Source organism: Bos indicus, chromosome 5, assembly GCF_029378745.1.
Source record: "Bos indicus isolate NIAB-ARS_2022 breed Sahiwal x Tharparkar chromosome 5, NIAB-ARS_B.indTharparkar_mat_pri_1.0, whole genome shotgun sequence".
NCBI classification, from domain to species: Eukaryota; Metazoa; Chordata; class Mammalia; order Artiodactyla; family Bovidae; genus Bos; species Bos indicus.
In genome coordinates, this window is record NC_091764.1 from 82,228,023 (window position 1) to 82,245,193 (window position 17,171).

Sequence of the window (17,171 nt, forward strand, 5' to 3'; positions counted from 1 at the left end):
CTACACTCTCCAAATTCCCCACTAGAACAACAGTCTTCCTTCTCTCACAAGAGCCAACACACAAACACAGAATTACCTTCTCTACTTTCAGGAGGATTCCCACAATGCCTTCTCAAGACCCACAATGCCTGAGGCACTCATCCTTAGAGACACTGCTCCAGGGTTGCTAAGAGGCCAAAAGTGATTCTTCCAGTTGACATGGTCAACTTTACGTAAGCTGTCCCCCAGTCCCCACCTTCACACCATGACTTGTATGTTTCAGCTCTCTTGATATGACTATTTTACCTATAGACTCTGACCTCTTGAAGACAAGCACCAGGTTTTGGTTTTTACTGCAAGATCTTAACAGAGTCTGCTATAGAGTGCTGTATCTCTATATAATCATTTTAAGGTCTGAATATATTCTATTTCTCTTTTTTCCTGCATAATCATAATGTTTTTAAAAAATGAAATACAATAGCTTAGACTTGCTACTCCTTAAGTTACAAAAGTTACTGGTCAGCAGGATTAAGAGTAGAAAAAGAGGGTTGTGGGAGATAGGAAGAAGAGAAAATAGCAATCCGCAGAAGGTCAGGGGAGGCGGTGACCTACAGACTGAAAACACTAAAGCCAGAAGAATTTAGCAACTATTACTAATTTGATGGAGAAGGCAATGGCACCCCACTCCAGTACTCTTGCCTGGAAAATCCCATGGACGGAGGAGCCTGGTAGGCTGCAGTCCATGGGGTCACTAAGTCGGACATAACTGAGCAACTTCACTTTCACTTTTCGCTTTCATGCATTGGAGAAGGAAATGGCAACCCACTCCAGTGTTCTTGCCTGGAGGATCCCAGGGATGGGGGAGCCTGGTGGGCTGCCGTCTGTGGGGTCACACAGAGTTGGACATGACTGAAGTGACTTAGCAACATTAATTTCAAAATTTAATTCAACAAATATACATGGAGCCTTATTGTTGCTTTAGATGAGACACTAGAATACACCTAAAAGAAAGATGACAACTCCTACCATCATGGAACTGTAACCAGTCTTACTGTCTGCTCAATTCTTTATTAAATAAGTCAACCTCTAAGAAAAACTCACCCCAAGTGAACTACTGTAAGATTGCCCACATTAAGAAGAAGACCTGTTCATTCGTAAGATTTCCAACATATTAGTGTTTATTCCCAACATATTAGTGTTTATTCCAATAATTAGTGTTGTATAAACCTGTTTGAAAAGTATGAACCCACCTCTATGACTCAAGATACAAGCCTTTATAATAAATATTCTTTATAAAAAATTGCAATTCCAAATATTCTTTGAGATTGTTCTGCTACATCTTAGAAAGTGAGTCAAAGTGTTTAAAAACAGGAAATATTTCAGTACCTCCTCATTTATTATAGTGTCAAATATGCTATGAAGCTCTTAGTTGCATGCCAAACCAGGACCAGGCTCTCTGCTCTGTGTTGTATCCAAGGGACTGGGACTGGAGGAGACTACTACAAGGCTAGAGTACTGAGAGCAAATTTGGCATGGTCATGGAGACTCTTACAGTCATGGAGAGACTCCATGCAGAAACCTCAAGACTCGAGGAGAATGACTGTGCTTGCCAGGCAATGTGCTCATCTACTTTCTTCAAGTGAACTTCGTCTTGTGATAAGGCTCAGATGCTTGAATTAGCAAGGTTTTACCTTATTCATATTCTAGACTCTGTAACAACACAGTAATACAATCCAGCATGCAGGGTAAGAAATTATCAAACAAATATAAGGAGTATTCAGCTGTCTCCAAACACAGAATTAGGATTGGTTAAAGTAAATTTCACAGACCACCTCATGCCACACCAATTTCTCACTCAGCAAAATCTCAACAAGAGAAAAAAGTATGTGATCATACCATACCAGCAAAGTAGGGGCAAATCACTTTTCCAAACTTCAAGAACATGACATGAAAATGCTCAAAAGGAGCATGGGGTCCAAGGTCTACCTGATCACAAAATAATGTCCAAAATCCTCTTACAAAACAATGAAAAGAAAAACAAAGCAAATTATAAATGAATTCACAGAGTTCTGGTAATGACCCCAGTATTCAAGAATAGTTTTGTTTAGGCAGGAGGGATAGTTAACAAGCTTCAAAAATAGGTCTTTTCATCATGAACTGCAAACAAAAGAACTGATACTGGGTACTCGCTAATCTCAAGATGGATGGGGGGGTTTTCAATTGCAATGTCCAGAGTCAATCCTTTCCTGCTTCCACTTACTACCTCAACAAAGAGAACAACACTTTGCTTTCAAAAGTGAAATGAGATCCTCATCAGATAACACCAAGTCACCGAGTGAGCTGGTCATGAGCAGGGTAGGTATAAAAGCTTTAGGATAATTCTTGAAAGAATTCTAAGTCTAGATCAAGGAATCCCCCCTCCTAAACAATTTCTGTTTACTATCTACCTTTCACAGGAATTTCATGGTTGAGATGCCCATTTGATTTCAACTAACGTGCCTTTAAAGAACTATTATGGTATAAAGAATATTTTCAGATAGGAGGGCAGACATGAAATATCTTTTCAGATTGTGGCCATTGAATGAAAATTCATCTCATTATCAATTGAATGCTCTCAGTCTAGAAGGAAATCAGAAAGGTGATTTGTTTTGCTGTTCTTCATCTGTACCAACAAAGATTTATTATTTTAAGGGCAAATCCCCCAAACTAAAAGACACACCTTTCTCTCTCTCTCTCTTTCCTAGAACTTTCTTCCTATACATCTACTCACAAAATAAAACACTTCTGACACGGAAAGTAATAATACGTGTTTGGATGGTTGTTTTTGAATTTCACTTTTGTCAGCTCCTCTGCCACCTGTCTTTGGGGTCTAGATTTTTTCCAAACAGGGATGGGGGTAAAAGGGAGAGATTTTCTTTAGTAAAGTAACTTTCAAAAATTCAGTTACTACCATATTGCAACCACCAACCTGGTCACTGATTCACATAACGATCTAAGATGAATGTTAAAAACACTGGATGAATGACTGAGTGTTGGGGAACAAGATACCCACATGCTCCTGAAGAACTACCCCACAGCTCACTTATTAAGGGGACTGGGTACCTGTACAATGAGAGGTCCAGTGAACACCAACTTAATCCAGTGATTAACTCTCACATACGTTCTAAAGAGAAGCAGTGTATTCTTCCTAGCACTGTTGAATCTGAATCTAGTCATTAGGAAACCAACACTCAGATGAACCCGGATTGAAAGACACACTTTGATACAAATGTTTTAGACTTCTCAAACATGTTAATGTCATGAAATACAAAACAAGAACAAACAAAAAAAGGAGGGAGACAAGATAATTCAAAAAAGACAAAAAGAGGTCTGACAACCAATTGCTATTTACCATCCTTATTGAATCCTCCAAAGCTACAAAACTATGATAAAATATATTTTTTAATCATTGGAGAAATCTGAATGGGGGCTATATATTATGAACTGCTTTCAAGCAGTTCAGGAAAAAAAAAATACAAAACAGAGAACGTGAAAACAAAGATGGAGTTAAAAAAAAAACTCCAGTAAGTAGGGAATCCAGATCTCTGTTATTAAAGTATCATATTTGCTGTGCCTGTGTGATGTGTTAGTTGCTCATCATGTCCGACTCTTTGCAACCCCATGGATTGTAGACCACCAGGCTCCTCTGTCCATGGGATTCTCCAGGCAAGAATACTGGAGTGGGTTTCCATTTCCTTCTCCAGAGGATCTTCCTGACCCAGGGATCGAACCCCACGTCTCCTGCATTACAGGCAGATTCTTTATCATCTGAGTTATTAGTGATAGTAACATCTTAAAGATGTGCATATTTAAATCATTAATATTTTTCACTCTAAGCAAAACTTAGGTATTGGTTTAATTTCTCAAGTGATATAAACTGGGCAATTTTTTAATGTGGATTCATTCATCTGACACTTGCCTTTGAATTCACTACTGGCCACAAGGAATTTACAGTCTCATAGGCTAATAAATATTCATCCCCTAAGTCCCTCTAACTGTAAAAAGACAAACTGGAACAGTTGAAGAAGATTAGCATCTAGGCATTTTTCAAAAACATTGCAAATTTGAGGAGTTTATTTAGCTTTTGTAAGAATGATGTTTGTCCAATGTAGACCCAGGCTTTCTGCCTTCAAATTATCACAAATTTTGGGACTTCCCTGGCAGTCCAGTGGTTAAGACTTCACCTTCCAAAGCTGGGGGTGTGTGTTCTATCTCTGGTTGGCGAGCTAAGATCCCACATGCCTGATGGCCAAAAGACCAACATAAAGCAGAAGCAATATTGTAACAAGTTCAATAAAGATTTTAAGAAATGGTCCACATTAAAAAAATCTTTTAAAAATTATCTTAAATTTTAAGGTCTGGATAGCTCATGTTTACTCTCCAAAGAACTTCTTGAGCATTTTCCATATTTCTCACAGATCAAGAAGAGCTTGCCACTTATAATACTATAATAACAATTCCTACAAACTGCTGTGACATTTCATTTTGAGTGGTGCTATATTCTTCTGCTTCTTCCAATGTAAGAAGCAACATAAGCCTAAAGTCACTGTATACTGCATTGAACATCCTGAGGGACTTTAGAGAGCAAAAGAGAGGGCTACCATAGTCTTTCTTAATTAACCTTTTATGGAACATACTTTTCATTTGATTAAAGCTTTAGATGTTCTCTTAAACAAATGCACATATTCATATATAAACACTTTGCAAACAACTGAGAAAGTTCAGAGACTCCCTAAACCCTACACATTCAGCTTCACAACCAAGTTCTTAAATAAAACTTGCTGGCTTCGAGTCCCAGGTCCCCCACTTATTTGTGGTAGATCCTGGGAAAGTTACTTAAATTCTCTGGGCTTTCCATTTGCTCTATAAAATGAGACACTAATAGTACTCACCTCAAAGTGCTGCAGTAAGGATTAAGTAAAAGTGCCTGACACCTAGTAAATGTTGACAAATTTTAGCAGCTGCTCTTGCTGTCTTGTATTTCCTTTGTTTTAAAACTGTGCGTGGCTCCTAATGACTACAGCATGAAGTCCATGCCATTACGTTTCTTTACAGCAGATTATGCTGCGCTTTCCCAGTCTTAGTTAACAATGCTCCTCCCTCAGCCCTGCATTCCCCGCACTACTTGTCCCTGTACTTATTCCTGCTGTTGCTCCCTGTACTTCCCTGCCTCAGTGCCTTTGTTCACAAGGTTCCCTCCCCTTGGAACCGCTCTAACCATGCTCTTCCTTCAGTCTACCCTGCCACCTACCTACTCCCAAATGCACCCTTTAAGGCTCACATTAAATCCAAGCTCGTCTATGGAACTGAGCAGGTTGAAAATAAGCCTCACCTTCTTTTGTGCGACCATCACTACCTGCAGTAAAGTAAGTGTATAATTTATCCTGTTTTACAGAAATGTGCTTCCACATTTTTCATCCCACTAGACAAAGTCCCCGCGTTCTGCTTATCTTTTTTATGCGTCAAAGCCCCTGGCCCAGTTTCTAATACATAGTAGCTCCACGATAAATATTTGGAATATTTGAAATGGTTAATCTGCAGGAAATAATTGAAACAGATAATATCTGAAATTGAATGTAATTTCCGCACACATAAAATTTCACTTGCTTCTACTTTAATCAAGCCCAGTCCCTGGATGTTTATATTGGGGGCTGTGGAGTGTGGCCGAGTGTAGGTGTTCCCTGAGTGGAAAAGCTCAGTTCTGTACAACAGACAAAGCTACTTAATAAAAAGGCAGCCACAGCTTTTTACTTGCCTTAGTAGAAACTGAGGTCTAGCCTCTCCTTTTTATTTTAAAGACATTTCAAAGCTTCCTGTTTTCTCTAGATCAGGGGTTCTCAACCTCTAGCCTGAGGACCGGTACCTCTCTTCAGATCAGCAGAAGCATTAGATTAGAAATCAAGTACACAATAAAAGTAATACACTTGAATCATCCCCAAACCACCCCTCACCCCACCCCCTGCTCCCTGGAAAAGTTCTCTTTCACCAAATTAGTCCCTGGTTCGAGAAAGTCCTGTAGAACAGGAGCACTGTTCTACATAATATTTAGATACACTGACTCATTCAAATATGTTTACTGAACATTAACATGTGAGTCTACTTAGGGAGAGACTGATATCTTGCCAGACATAGCACAGGGGCTGTGTTTGAGCTAGGGCTGAAGGGAAGAGCTGGGTGAAGGAGCAGGCAACACTATGCAACGACTGTAACTTCTAAAGGCATGGCCGGGTTCCAGTGATGGGTCCAATTTAGCTTGAGCATGGGTGCAATGGTAAGAGACTGAAGTCTGAGGTAGAGGGATGGAGCCAGGTCACTAAGGAGCTTTGAATTGGTTCTTAGGGGAGAATGGAGTTCTTGAAGCAACAGACTGACATGATCAAATCCATGTCCTAGAGAGAGGTTTTTAATAACAGCAGTGTGGGAGCGAGGTTAAAGTGGAGAGAAGTCGGTATCAGGAATATTAGAAAAAAAAATGCTGCCAGCCTAGCTCCATGGTGAGATGGAAGAAGTCCAGTGCAGTTCCAGCTCTTTTTAGTAGTTTTCTCAAAATGGTTGGTGGTATTCCTGTTCCATCCTCAGGCCCAGCTATGATGCCCTCCATGCTATACCAGATCCAAGACACTACTCTCTCTGATGGTTAATAAGCATTTACATGAGTTAATGAACACAATGGACAGGAAATTATCTAAGTTGAAATGATGCACTAGATTCCTATTGTGCCCTCAGGCACCCAGGCACCATGGAACAGATTTCTCCCGGCTCTTTCGTTTATTTAGTATTCATTCACTTACTGAGTTTATTTAGTATTCATTTATTTAGTATTCATTCACTTTCTGAGGTCCCACTATGTGCTGGCCATTATTACCTTTCATGCCAGGGACAGGAGGATACACAAGAGGTTGTTCCTATTCTACAGGATGTTCAAAGTGCATCAGAGGCGTTAACTGTCGTTTATATTCAACAAAGGGAGTCACTAATTAGCCTTCATTTTACTTGAAGCTGGGATTACCTGGTGGCTCAGATGGTAAAGAATCTGCTGGCAATGCAAGAGACCTAGGTTTGACCTTTGAGTCGGGAACATCCCCTGGAGAAGGAAATGGCAACCGACTCCAGTATTCTTACCTGGAGATTTCCATGGACAGAGGAGCCAGGTGAGCTACTGTCCATGGGGTAAGCAAAGTTGGACACGACTGAGCGACTAACACTTTCACTTTTTCACTTTTACATGAAGCTATTTAAAAAATGTGTTCTGGATATTGGTTATAGTACCAACTTGAAATACATTTTTACCTTGAATGATTGGCTTTCTACATGAGCTATAAAGCTGAGCTGAGGGAGATTCCTGCTACAATATCTGGGATTATTTTGCTTATATTATACAGTAGATGTTTATGAATTTTCCCATTAGCTAAAATTTATTTGTAATCCCCAAACCATTATCAATGGTGCTTCTGCTGTTGTTCATGGCCATACACAGAGCAGCAAAAAATCTGAGTGCCCACGTGCACAGTCCCAGCTGAGGTTGAACAAGGCAATGCTCTGCCTTCTTGTTTCAGCTCAGCTCTCCTACTACAAACAAGTGTCCCAGGGACTTCCCTCGCAGTTCAGTGGTTAAGACTCCAGGCTTCCACTGATGGGGACACAGGTTTGACCCCTGGTCAGGGCACTAGGATCCCACATACCACATGGTGAGGCCAAAAAAAATTAAGTAAGTGTCCTTTCCATGATCTATCCTGTGTCATGTTTCACACTCACATGCTTTTGGTTGGTGATTTCAGTGTTTAAGATGGTTCCCATGGGGAGGGAGGAGGGAGGAGGGTTCAGGATGGGGAACACATGTATACCTGTGGTGGATTCATTTTGATATTTGGCAAAACTAATACAATTATGTAAAGTTTAAAAATTAAATAAAATTTAAAAAATAAAATAAAAAATAAAAGTTAAAAAAAAAAAAAAGATGGTTCCCAAGCACTTCAGCATTTCTAAGTGCAAGAAAAGCTGTGATGAGCCTGGTAGAGAAAATGCATGTGTCAGATACGCCTAGTTCAAGCATGAGTTACAGTGCTGTTCATCGTGAGTTCAATGTTAATGTATCAACAACATGAAATAAGGTCCCTTTTAACAGAAAGAAGGTTATGGACTGGTCAGTTGGGAAAACACTGTGACAGGCGCTCACAGGAACCTAAGCCTGTGTATCCCCTAGGAGCAATGGCTCAGGAAGCTCTAATCCAGAGTTCTGGCAACTTTACAGACAGTAACTACTACAAATAACCAGAATCAACTGGATTTTCAGTGCAAAGAACCAGCCATAACACACTGATTTTTTTTTTTCCCAGCTCTACCTCCTGAGGATTCAGTAAGACCACAAAGTGAGGACGCAGAACTCACTTTCTGCCAAGTGAAAAAAGTCAAATATCACATAATCTCACTTATGTTGAACCTAAAAAACAAACAAACAAAATGAAAACAGACTCAGAGATAAAGAGAATGAATGGCTGGCTGTCAGAGCAAGGAGGATGTGGAGGTGGGTGGAATAGGTGAAGGGGATTGAGAGGTACAAACCTCCAGTTATACAACAAGTCATGGGGATGTGACACGCAGCATAAGGAATTATGGTCAATGGTGTTATAACAACCTTGGGGACAGATGGTTCCCAGACTCATCATGGTGAGCATTTCACTGTTGTTGCTGTTGTTCATTTGCTCAGTTGTGTCTGATTCTTTGCAACCCCATGGACTGCAGCACACCAGGCTTTCCCATCCTTCACTATCTCCCAGAGTTTGCCCAAGCTCATGTCCATTGATCATTTCACAATGTATGCACGTGTCAAACCATCTTGTAAGTATATCCAAAACATTACTGTATGTCAACTGTATTTCAATTTTTTTAAAAGAAATGACAAAAAAGAAAAAAGAAACCACCTTCCGGGTATTGTAACACTTCAGTAGAATTAGTTGGTTTTTTCTGTCCCTGAAGAGTCACTCAGACACAGTCTCCCAAAGAAGGTCAAAGTAAATGGGTATTGGGAGCATTATCGTTTTCTCTTGGGAGACGTCTTGTGCTTAAAGGCCTGATACTCCTTGAAGACCATTTATTTTCTGCTTTATACAATACTTGGTTTTTTGAGAACCCCAATAATCTGAGTGAAAGCTCCCTGAAAGGAGTAGTCTGTGCCAGACCTCAGCTAAGATCAAGTTAGACCCTGAAGAACCAAAAAGCCCACTTTTTTAGTCAAATAATCATTCTTTAATTTACAAAAATTTATAAACAGTAAGACTACTTAAGTCCCACCAAATTATGCAAAACTTTTGAAAATGCCCCAGAATCCCACATTTCCCTTGTAAAAGCTAATCTCAAAGCATGAAACAATTTCCCGACATGAGTATACTATACTAAGAGGCCAGACTCTCTGCTCCAGGGATTTCATGCCTTAGATCAAGAAGCATTAATGGAGAGTTCCATCCTGTCGTCTTGACTGTCTCCCAAGGTTGAGATAGTATTTATCTGGTAAACAAAACAGTCATCCAAACAGATCTCTTGAAATGCTTCCAGGCAAGATGAGAGGCCAAGGCAAGGAGGAGGAACAGCAAATCAGAAACCAAGGGCAAGAAAAGCTGGGCCCAAAATAAATATAGTACAAAATGCCCAGAATAGCCCAGAAAGACAGCTGATGACCTTTTCTTTTAAAATCTCTTCATCTCAGTATCAAATGGCACAAGTATCCAAAGCCAAGCATAATTACCACTACAAAGGTAAGAGAATAAAATACAGACGAACAAACAAACAAGAAAAGATGATGGTACAACAACATGTATTTTGAAATACAAACTTAAAACACAAACACAATTATTGCACCAAACACAGGAGTCAGTTATCAGCAAGGCACTACACCTCAGTTCCAGGTAATGGCCACAGGAAACTGTCAAGGCTATTTCAAACTCTGAATGCAACGTAATATTTAAAAGGAGATAGAACACTTTCTTTTTGCCTGAAGACTAAATGGATCCTGCTACAATGGCTGTGAACTGCCACACCCCTAATTTAAGTCGCCTCTTGGTTGGGGCATCTCTGGGAGAGGCCAGCATTACAGTATGTAAGGAACACTGAACACATCCTGAGGATCCAACTTCAGTTCTGTGATTCTGACGCACAAAGTCCTGTGTTTGTTGCTGTTCAGTCCCTAAGTCATGCCTGACTCTTTGCAACCCCAGGGACTGCAGCCTGCCAGGCTTCCCAGTCCTTCACTATCTCCTGGAGCTTGCTCAAACTCATCCATTGAGTCAGTGATGCTGTCCAACCTTCTCATTCTCTGCTGCACTCTTCTCCTTTTCCTTCAGTCTTTCCCAGAATCAGGGTCTTTTCCAACAAGTCGGCTCATCCCATCAGGTGGCCAAAGTATTGGAGTTTTAACTTCAGCACAAAGCCCTGAGCTACTAAGTAATGGATTTAAGAATGACTGAAAATACTTATCTCACTTCTTCACTCTCAAAGCTATGGAGATCCTGGCTAACTGAAATTCTGGTGCCAGAACCCAGGTTTCCCCAAAACATCACAATTTTATTTATTTTTATTTTGTATTGGGGTATAGCCCACTAGCAATGTTGTGGTAGTTTCAGGTGAACAGCAAAGGGACTCAGCCAATACATAAACTTGTATCTATTTCCCCCAAATTCCACTTCCATCCAGACTGCCACATAAAATTGAGCAGAGTTCCATGGTCCTTGTTGGTTATCCATTTTAAATATATCAGTGAAAATATCATAATTTTAAACCATAGATCCACTAAAATAGGAGTCAGAACTCCCACCAACCTAATTCCTCCTTAAACACTGATGCAAATACATACCTGAGTGCCATCATAGATGCTAGGGCCTCCTCGTTAACTATGGATATGCATGGCGACTTAAGAGAAACAGATACCACCTTGCAGTTACAGAGCCTGTGCACGCACAAGCCTGCACACACATGCCCCCTACATATTGGTTATTTAAATATGTAAACATTTCCTTCTCTCTGTCAACAGTTACCCTCTTGCGTATCTGGATTAAGGAGAGAAAAAGTCAAAGGCACTGACCACCAGTTTCCCAATATGTGAGGGGAAAAGGAACAACCAAGAATAAATAGATGACTATGACTTCAGCCAGTTGAGACAAGAACTTCAAGCAGCCCTTCAACTCCATCTACTCACGCTCACACTCAGGGATGCTTAAGGGAATCTAACAGCCCAGCTAAATTTCCATTTGATTGCAAAGGTGATCTTAGATACTTCATGAGACAGGGAGAGATTACTAGAGGGAAGAAAAATGGAAAGGAAAAGCTTCCATAAATTTAATGAATAAATTTATTTATGTATTATCTCAGGGTATGATGAATCAAAGAAGCGCAAGACAAAACCACATATGTGACACATGACTCCAAACAAGGTAGCCATCTCCAAGTAGTATTTTCAGAATGTTTAGTACAAATTGTCTAGAATAAGGAATATTTGGTCCAAAATATGTAGTCAGGAGTTAAAAAACTTCAAATCCCACGTAATAATTAAAGTGATAGGGACCTTCCCTGGTGGTCCAGAGGTTAAGAGTTCACCTGCCAACGCAGGAACACAGATTTGATCCCTGGTCCAGGAGGATTCGACATGCCTTGGGGCAACTAAGCCCATGCTCCACAACTACTGAAGCCTGCATGCCTAGAGCCTGTGTTCCACAAGATAAGCCACTACAATGAGAAGCCTGTGCACTGCAATGCAGAGTAGCCCCCACTTGCCACAAGCAATGAAGACCCAGCACAGGCCAAAGAAAAATAAAGAGATAAAATGAAAGAGACTGGAAGAAGGGTACAGACAGAGAGCACAAAAGGGGAAGTTCTCTGGGAAAGGACACTGTCTCGGTGGCTACAAATCGCCTCTTAGAAACCACTGCACGAGCAGGTAGAATGATCCCATGGGAAGCCTCAGGAATGACCTGCACATTCCCACAGCCTTCCTCCGCCTGATGAAGAGGCTTTGATGAGCCCCCACCTCATTCCTGTACTTGGTCTATTCAGCCTCAAGGCTAGTATAACCAGAGAGCTTTCACCACCATCACCCGTGATTACATCAGAGAGACCAGGGTGTTGCCTGCACACTAGGCAAATGGTATTTCTTCTGTTTGCCAGTCGCCAGAACAAATAAATGGGTCAAAGCACAAATATTCCAAAGTTCTCCATTTACTTTAAATATTCCCTACATGCCCTCCTGCATCAGCTATTAGCATATGCCTGAGTGTATGGATGTGAGAGTTGGACCATAGAGAAGGTTGATGCTTTCAAATTGTGGTGAAATTTGAAAAATTGATGCTTTCAAATTGTGGTGCTGGAGAACTCTTGTGAGTCGCTTGGCTTACAAGGAGATCAAACCAATTAATCCTATAGGAAATCAACCCTGAATATTCGATGGAAGGATGGATGCTGAAGCTGAAGCTCCAATACTTGGCCACCTGATGCGAAGAGCTGACTCATTGGAAAAGACCCTGATGCTGGGAAAGACTGAAGGCAGGAAGAGAAGGTGGTGACAGAGGATGAGATGGTTGGATGACATCACAAACTCAATGGATATGAGTTTGAGTAAACACCAGGAGATAGTGAAGGATAGGGAAGCCTCACATGCTGCAGTCCCTGGGGTCGCAAAGAGTCAGACACGACTTAGGGACTGAACAACAAGAACCCCTGGGTATAAGAACATAGGGCTCAAAACCTAAAAGCAATTATCTTGAGTATTACTTAAAAGTAATAATGATAACACTATTTAGGATTCTTATTAATTCAATTGAATCCAGTATTTCATTTTCAAATATCATTTTTACCATATAATTTCTTCAACATGTGGAACAACAAAACAAACTCAAATTAGTGACACACCCAACTGTGGGACTGTAATGTGAGAACTGAGAATTTACATACGTACATGAGATAAAGCCAACGCAGTTTCCATAATCCAGTTATGCCATATACAATGTCTTGAATATTTATTTATGTTGTTTAACATAAACATCCTTTAATGAATAAAGCAAGTGTATGAAAGCTGGTTAAAGTAAATGCCAGTGTGAAAGTGGATTTATATATACTCACATAACTTTACATCAATCACAACAGTCAGGTCATTTGTTTTTTATCTGCAGTGGACATTAACTGTTTTGTGAATTTAGGTCATATCTTAAAACTGTTCCTTCCTCTACTATCGTTAAGTGCTGAAATCTGCTGTCATAAGACCTTCTGACTTGGGGAAACCCATGAAAGAATACAGCTTTTAGAAAAATAAAACTACACCCCAAACTAGATACTATTAAATTTAGAGATTCACAGAATCTTCCTTTGTCTCAAAGTCTAACTTTCTAATTTTACAGATGAGAAAACTGAGACTCAGGACTAATGCTATACCTGAAATCCCACAGATCATTTGTAGAGAAGTCAGAACTAGAATTTCAAAGTCTTGGGTCAAATGTTGTCTTAGACTCAACTCACTCTAAAAGTTTCCTTCGTAGAACAAATATTCATTTGTGAGATCATAATCTCACCGAGGGCAAAATTATGCTTAATCTACAACGGACACCCCAAAAGTTAGTCCAGAATTTACCAACAGGTGGAAAGACGTCACTAGCCACAGTCAGTTGGAACGGACACCCTATACCAGCTGCGGTTGTAGTGAATCACCCACAGAGCCTCTCACTAAAGCTCCCTGCTACATACACACACTTATTTGCAAAATGCCTGATACGAGTTGAGAGTGAAATAAATAAAATCATGATTTTCCTTTGTGCAAAATGACCCAGCTCTCTTGTGAATCTTAGCTCGTCTGGTCTATTCTTGAAACAACCAAGTACAGCAGTTGCAACAAGCAGAAGTGTCTTTACTGACTCACGCTGGGGAGGGACCTGCCAAGGACACAGACAAATGTTTCCCTTCAGCTTTCCTCTGAGTTTCAGTTTAAGGCGAGGCAAGTCGGAAAATACATTTGTTAGTGTTCTCCACGCTTCAAAAAAAACTATGTTAATCTCATACTTTAAAAAAATAATCTGAAAACTTCTACCAAGTATCCGATGCAAACACATAATATCAGTCACAGTAAAAATCAGAAAAATAGTAAGAATAATGGCTATCACTTTTAGTGCCAGTGCAATGCACCCAGCACACTCCTGGCACTGTGGAAGTACCCTGTCACAGGAAATCTACAAGGTGGGTGTGTCAATATCCCCATTTTACAGATCAGGAAGCTGGTGGGAAAGATTACAGGGAAAGAAAGTGAAGCTGTGATCTGACACAGAACAGTCTCCTGGCAAAGCCCACATACTCACATCCTGTATTTACTTGAAAAATACATTTGTTCTTAGTTTGGTAATTTCATTAAGTTCATTCTTGACTCATACTTTAGGGACTGGTTTTTCAAAGTTTCCTTAAAACAGGAGTTAGACTTAACAAGGGCTTCCCTTGTGGCTCAGATAGTAAAGAATCTGCCTGCAGTGCAGGAGACTCAGGTTCAATCCTTGGGTCAGGAAGATTCCCTGGAGAAAGGGGTGGCTACTCACTTCAGTACTCTTGCCTGGAGAATCCTATGAACAGAGGAGCCTGGTGGACTACAGTCCATGGGGTTGCAAAGAGTCGGACACAACTGAGAGACCAACAGTTTCATCAGACTTAATAAATTTGTCTAAAAATGCTTTGAGAGCTCCCGCCTGCCTGCTGAAATCAATTTTTATTTCTCTGTTCATTTCCTAGACTCTTCAGGTCTTATAAGCTGGTTCTTCCCCTAGGTTATCACTTTTCCAGATTCTTGATCTGGCGGCTGACGTATCCTAACCATTTCCAGGGTAGTCCATACACATTTGTCTTCTGGATCTGACTTCTCTCTTCTATCGTCCCTTCCTGAAACGAATCAAAGCCCTCCTCTGCCAGGAGAGCAAACCTTACCACATCACAGGCTTATCATACAGGGCTTCTGCCCAGCCACACCCTCAAGAGGATTTCACATTCCTGACCAGCAACGTTCAGAACATCATGCTGAAGCAGACACATCACCTGCCTTCCTAAAATCCAGTTGTCTGCTTTCAAAGACGCTTACCTCAACATCACTCCACAGGGCTGCTGAATTCAAATTACTTGAACTTAGTCCCTGACCAAAATAAAATCATCACCAAAAGATGTGCACAAAAACATTCCCTGGAGCACTATTTGTAATACATCCAAACTGGAAACTACCAAAATAGCCAGCAACTATAAAATACATGTACAACTGAATAGCATGACAGTTAAGGAGAATGAAATAAATTAATTATATACAATATCATACAGGAATTTCACAAACATAATAAGCAAAATAAGCCAGACACAAAAGAATATAAACTATATGATCTATTTATATAAATGATAAAAATAGGCAAAATTTTATCAATGGCATTAGAAATCAGGAAATTGGTTACTCATGGGAGCATTAGGGGAGGAGAGTAGGAGGGGCTGGTAATTTTCTGTTTTCTTGCACTGGTTACACAGATGTGTGCACTGTGTAACAATCATTCCATCAAGCCATCCACTTATAATTTGTGTACTTTGTTCTGTGTATAAGATACTTCAATAAAAAGCCTACTGAAAGAGACCCTGGAGAACATCTGGTCTGCTCTCCTTAACAGGCATAATAGTAACTGTTTCCTGTAGATGTTAAGTATCCCAGAGACACACAGAGATTCGCGGAAAGGTCAGTCTAGACATTAGATCTCTTAACTCCCCCTCCAGATACCAAAAGTACCTCTCAAACTTCGGAAGATGTTTCTCTAACTTCCTTTCCTGTTGTGACTACAGCCAAGGTTTAGAAGAATCAGGACAACATTTCTATGAAGAACACAACCCAGAAGGTTCCAGTCTGAACCTGGAACTCAACAACTGAGCCAGGATGAGGATTTCAACATTATTTAGAAAATGGCTAATGAGAAAAGTCAGACAGCATGGTGTTCACTCTCGGTTCCTCCCCTTCCTAGCTGTGTGATCGTCTGTAGCCTCCTTACCTCTCTCTGAACCTCAGTATACTCACCTGGATCACCATCACTAAAATATGGGCTCCTACTTTGCAAGGCTGCCGCAAGTGCAGCACAAGACGATGGTGTCAGAGCAGTGCCTGGCACATGACAAGCACTCAGAAAAAGCGTTTGCTGAATGAATATTGATTGAATTCAATCAGTCGAGTGCTTGTCTTTTAATAGAAGTTCAATACATAGCTAAGTATCACTACTATTACAGAGCAAAAGAAACAAGGAGGAAAAGATAAGCTTACACTGGAAACACCTACTTCTCTAAGTCTATGGAGTCATTAACAGGTTGACCAACAATTCTCACTGACTCACATGGCGCGCTAAAAGAACCTGTAGGGTAAGGAGCAACAGAGGATTTGCGAAAAGGGTGGTGCTTTTTACATGCTACCAGGTCTATTTTCCTCTTGACACCAAAGAAAGATTTACTCACTGACTGTCACAACATGTCTAAGTTCTACAACCCTCTATGTTAGTCATATTACTTTTAGAATTTAAAAAATTTTAAGGAGAGGAATGGGTCATAAATTATCATAGACTTTATGAGCAGACTATGCAGACGAGCAACTTTACTACTGGGGGAAAAATTTACACACTGAGTGTACAGAAAGGTAATTGCAGGCTATGAAGATACAGAAATGAACAACAGTGAGGAGAGAGTTTACTTACATTTTAAAAAACAAGTTTAACAGTGAGTTTTTTTTTTCTTCAGCTCTTCAAATCTTCCATGTACTTGTTAGCAATCTGATCCATCAAGTTTTTTTATACTGAAAAGAAACAAATACAAAGGAGATAAATTAAAACCAACTTCAAACCATGACACACCATAAAAAAGACCCTATAGATGGTGAATTATTATATAAGCAAAGAACATCAAACTAGATAACATGTGTGCAATTAAAAAAAAAAACAATAAAATGTGGGACTTCCCCGGTGGTCCAGTGGCTAAGACTCTGTGTTCCCAATGCAGGGGATCTGGGTTTGATCCCTGATCAGAGAACTAGATTCCACACGCAGCAAACAAGAGTTCTCATGCTGCAACTGAAGATCCTGCATGCCACTATGGAGATCAAAGAATCTGTGTGCTACAACTAAGACCCAGTG

At 40.2% G+C, this 17,171-nt stretch overlaps 1 protein-coding gene across 10 annotated transcripts in view; it reads right to left on the bottom strand.

The window, feature by feature from the left end:
- PPFIBP1 (PPFIA binding protein 1) overlaps positions 1-17,171 on the bottom strand; it is a 205,837-nt gene that overhangs the window by 114,846 nt on the left and 73,820 nt on the right. For all 10 annotated transcript variants that reach the window (XM_019961412.2, XM_019961414.2, XM_019961411.2 and 7 more), the window contains one exon: positions 16,737-16,834. The gene's annotated coding sequence lies outside the window, so the exon portion shown is untranslated. The remainder of the gene's footprint in view (positions 1-16,736; positions 16,835-17,171) is intronic.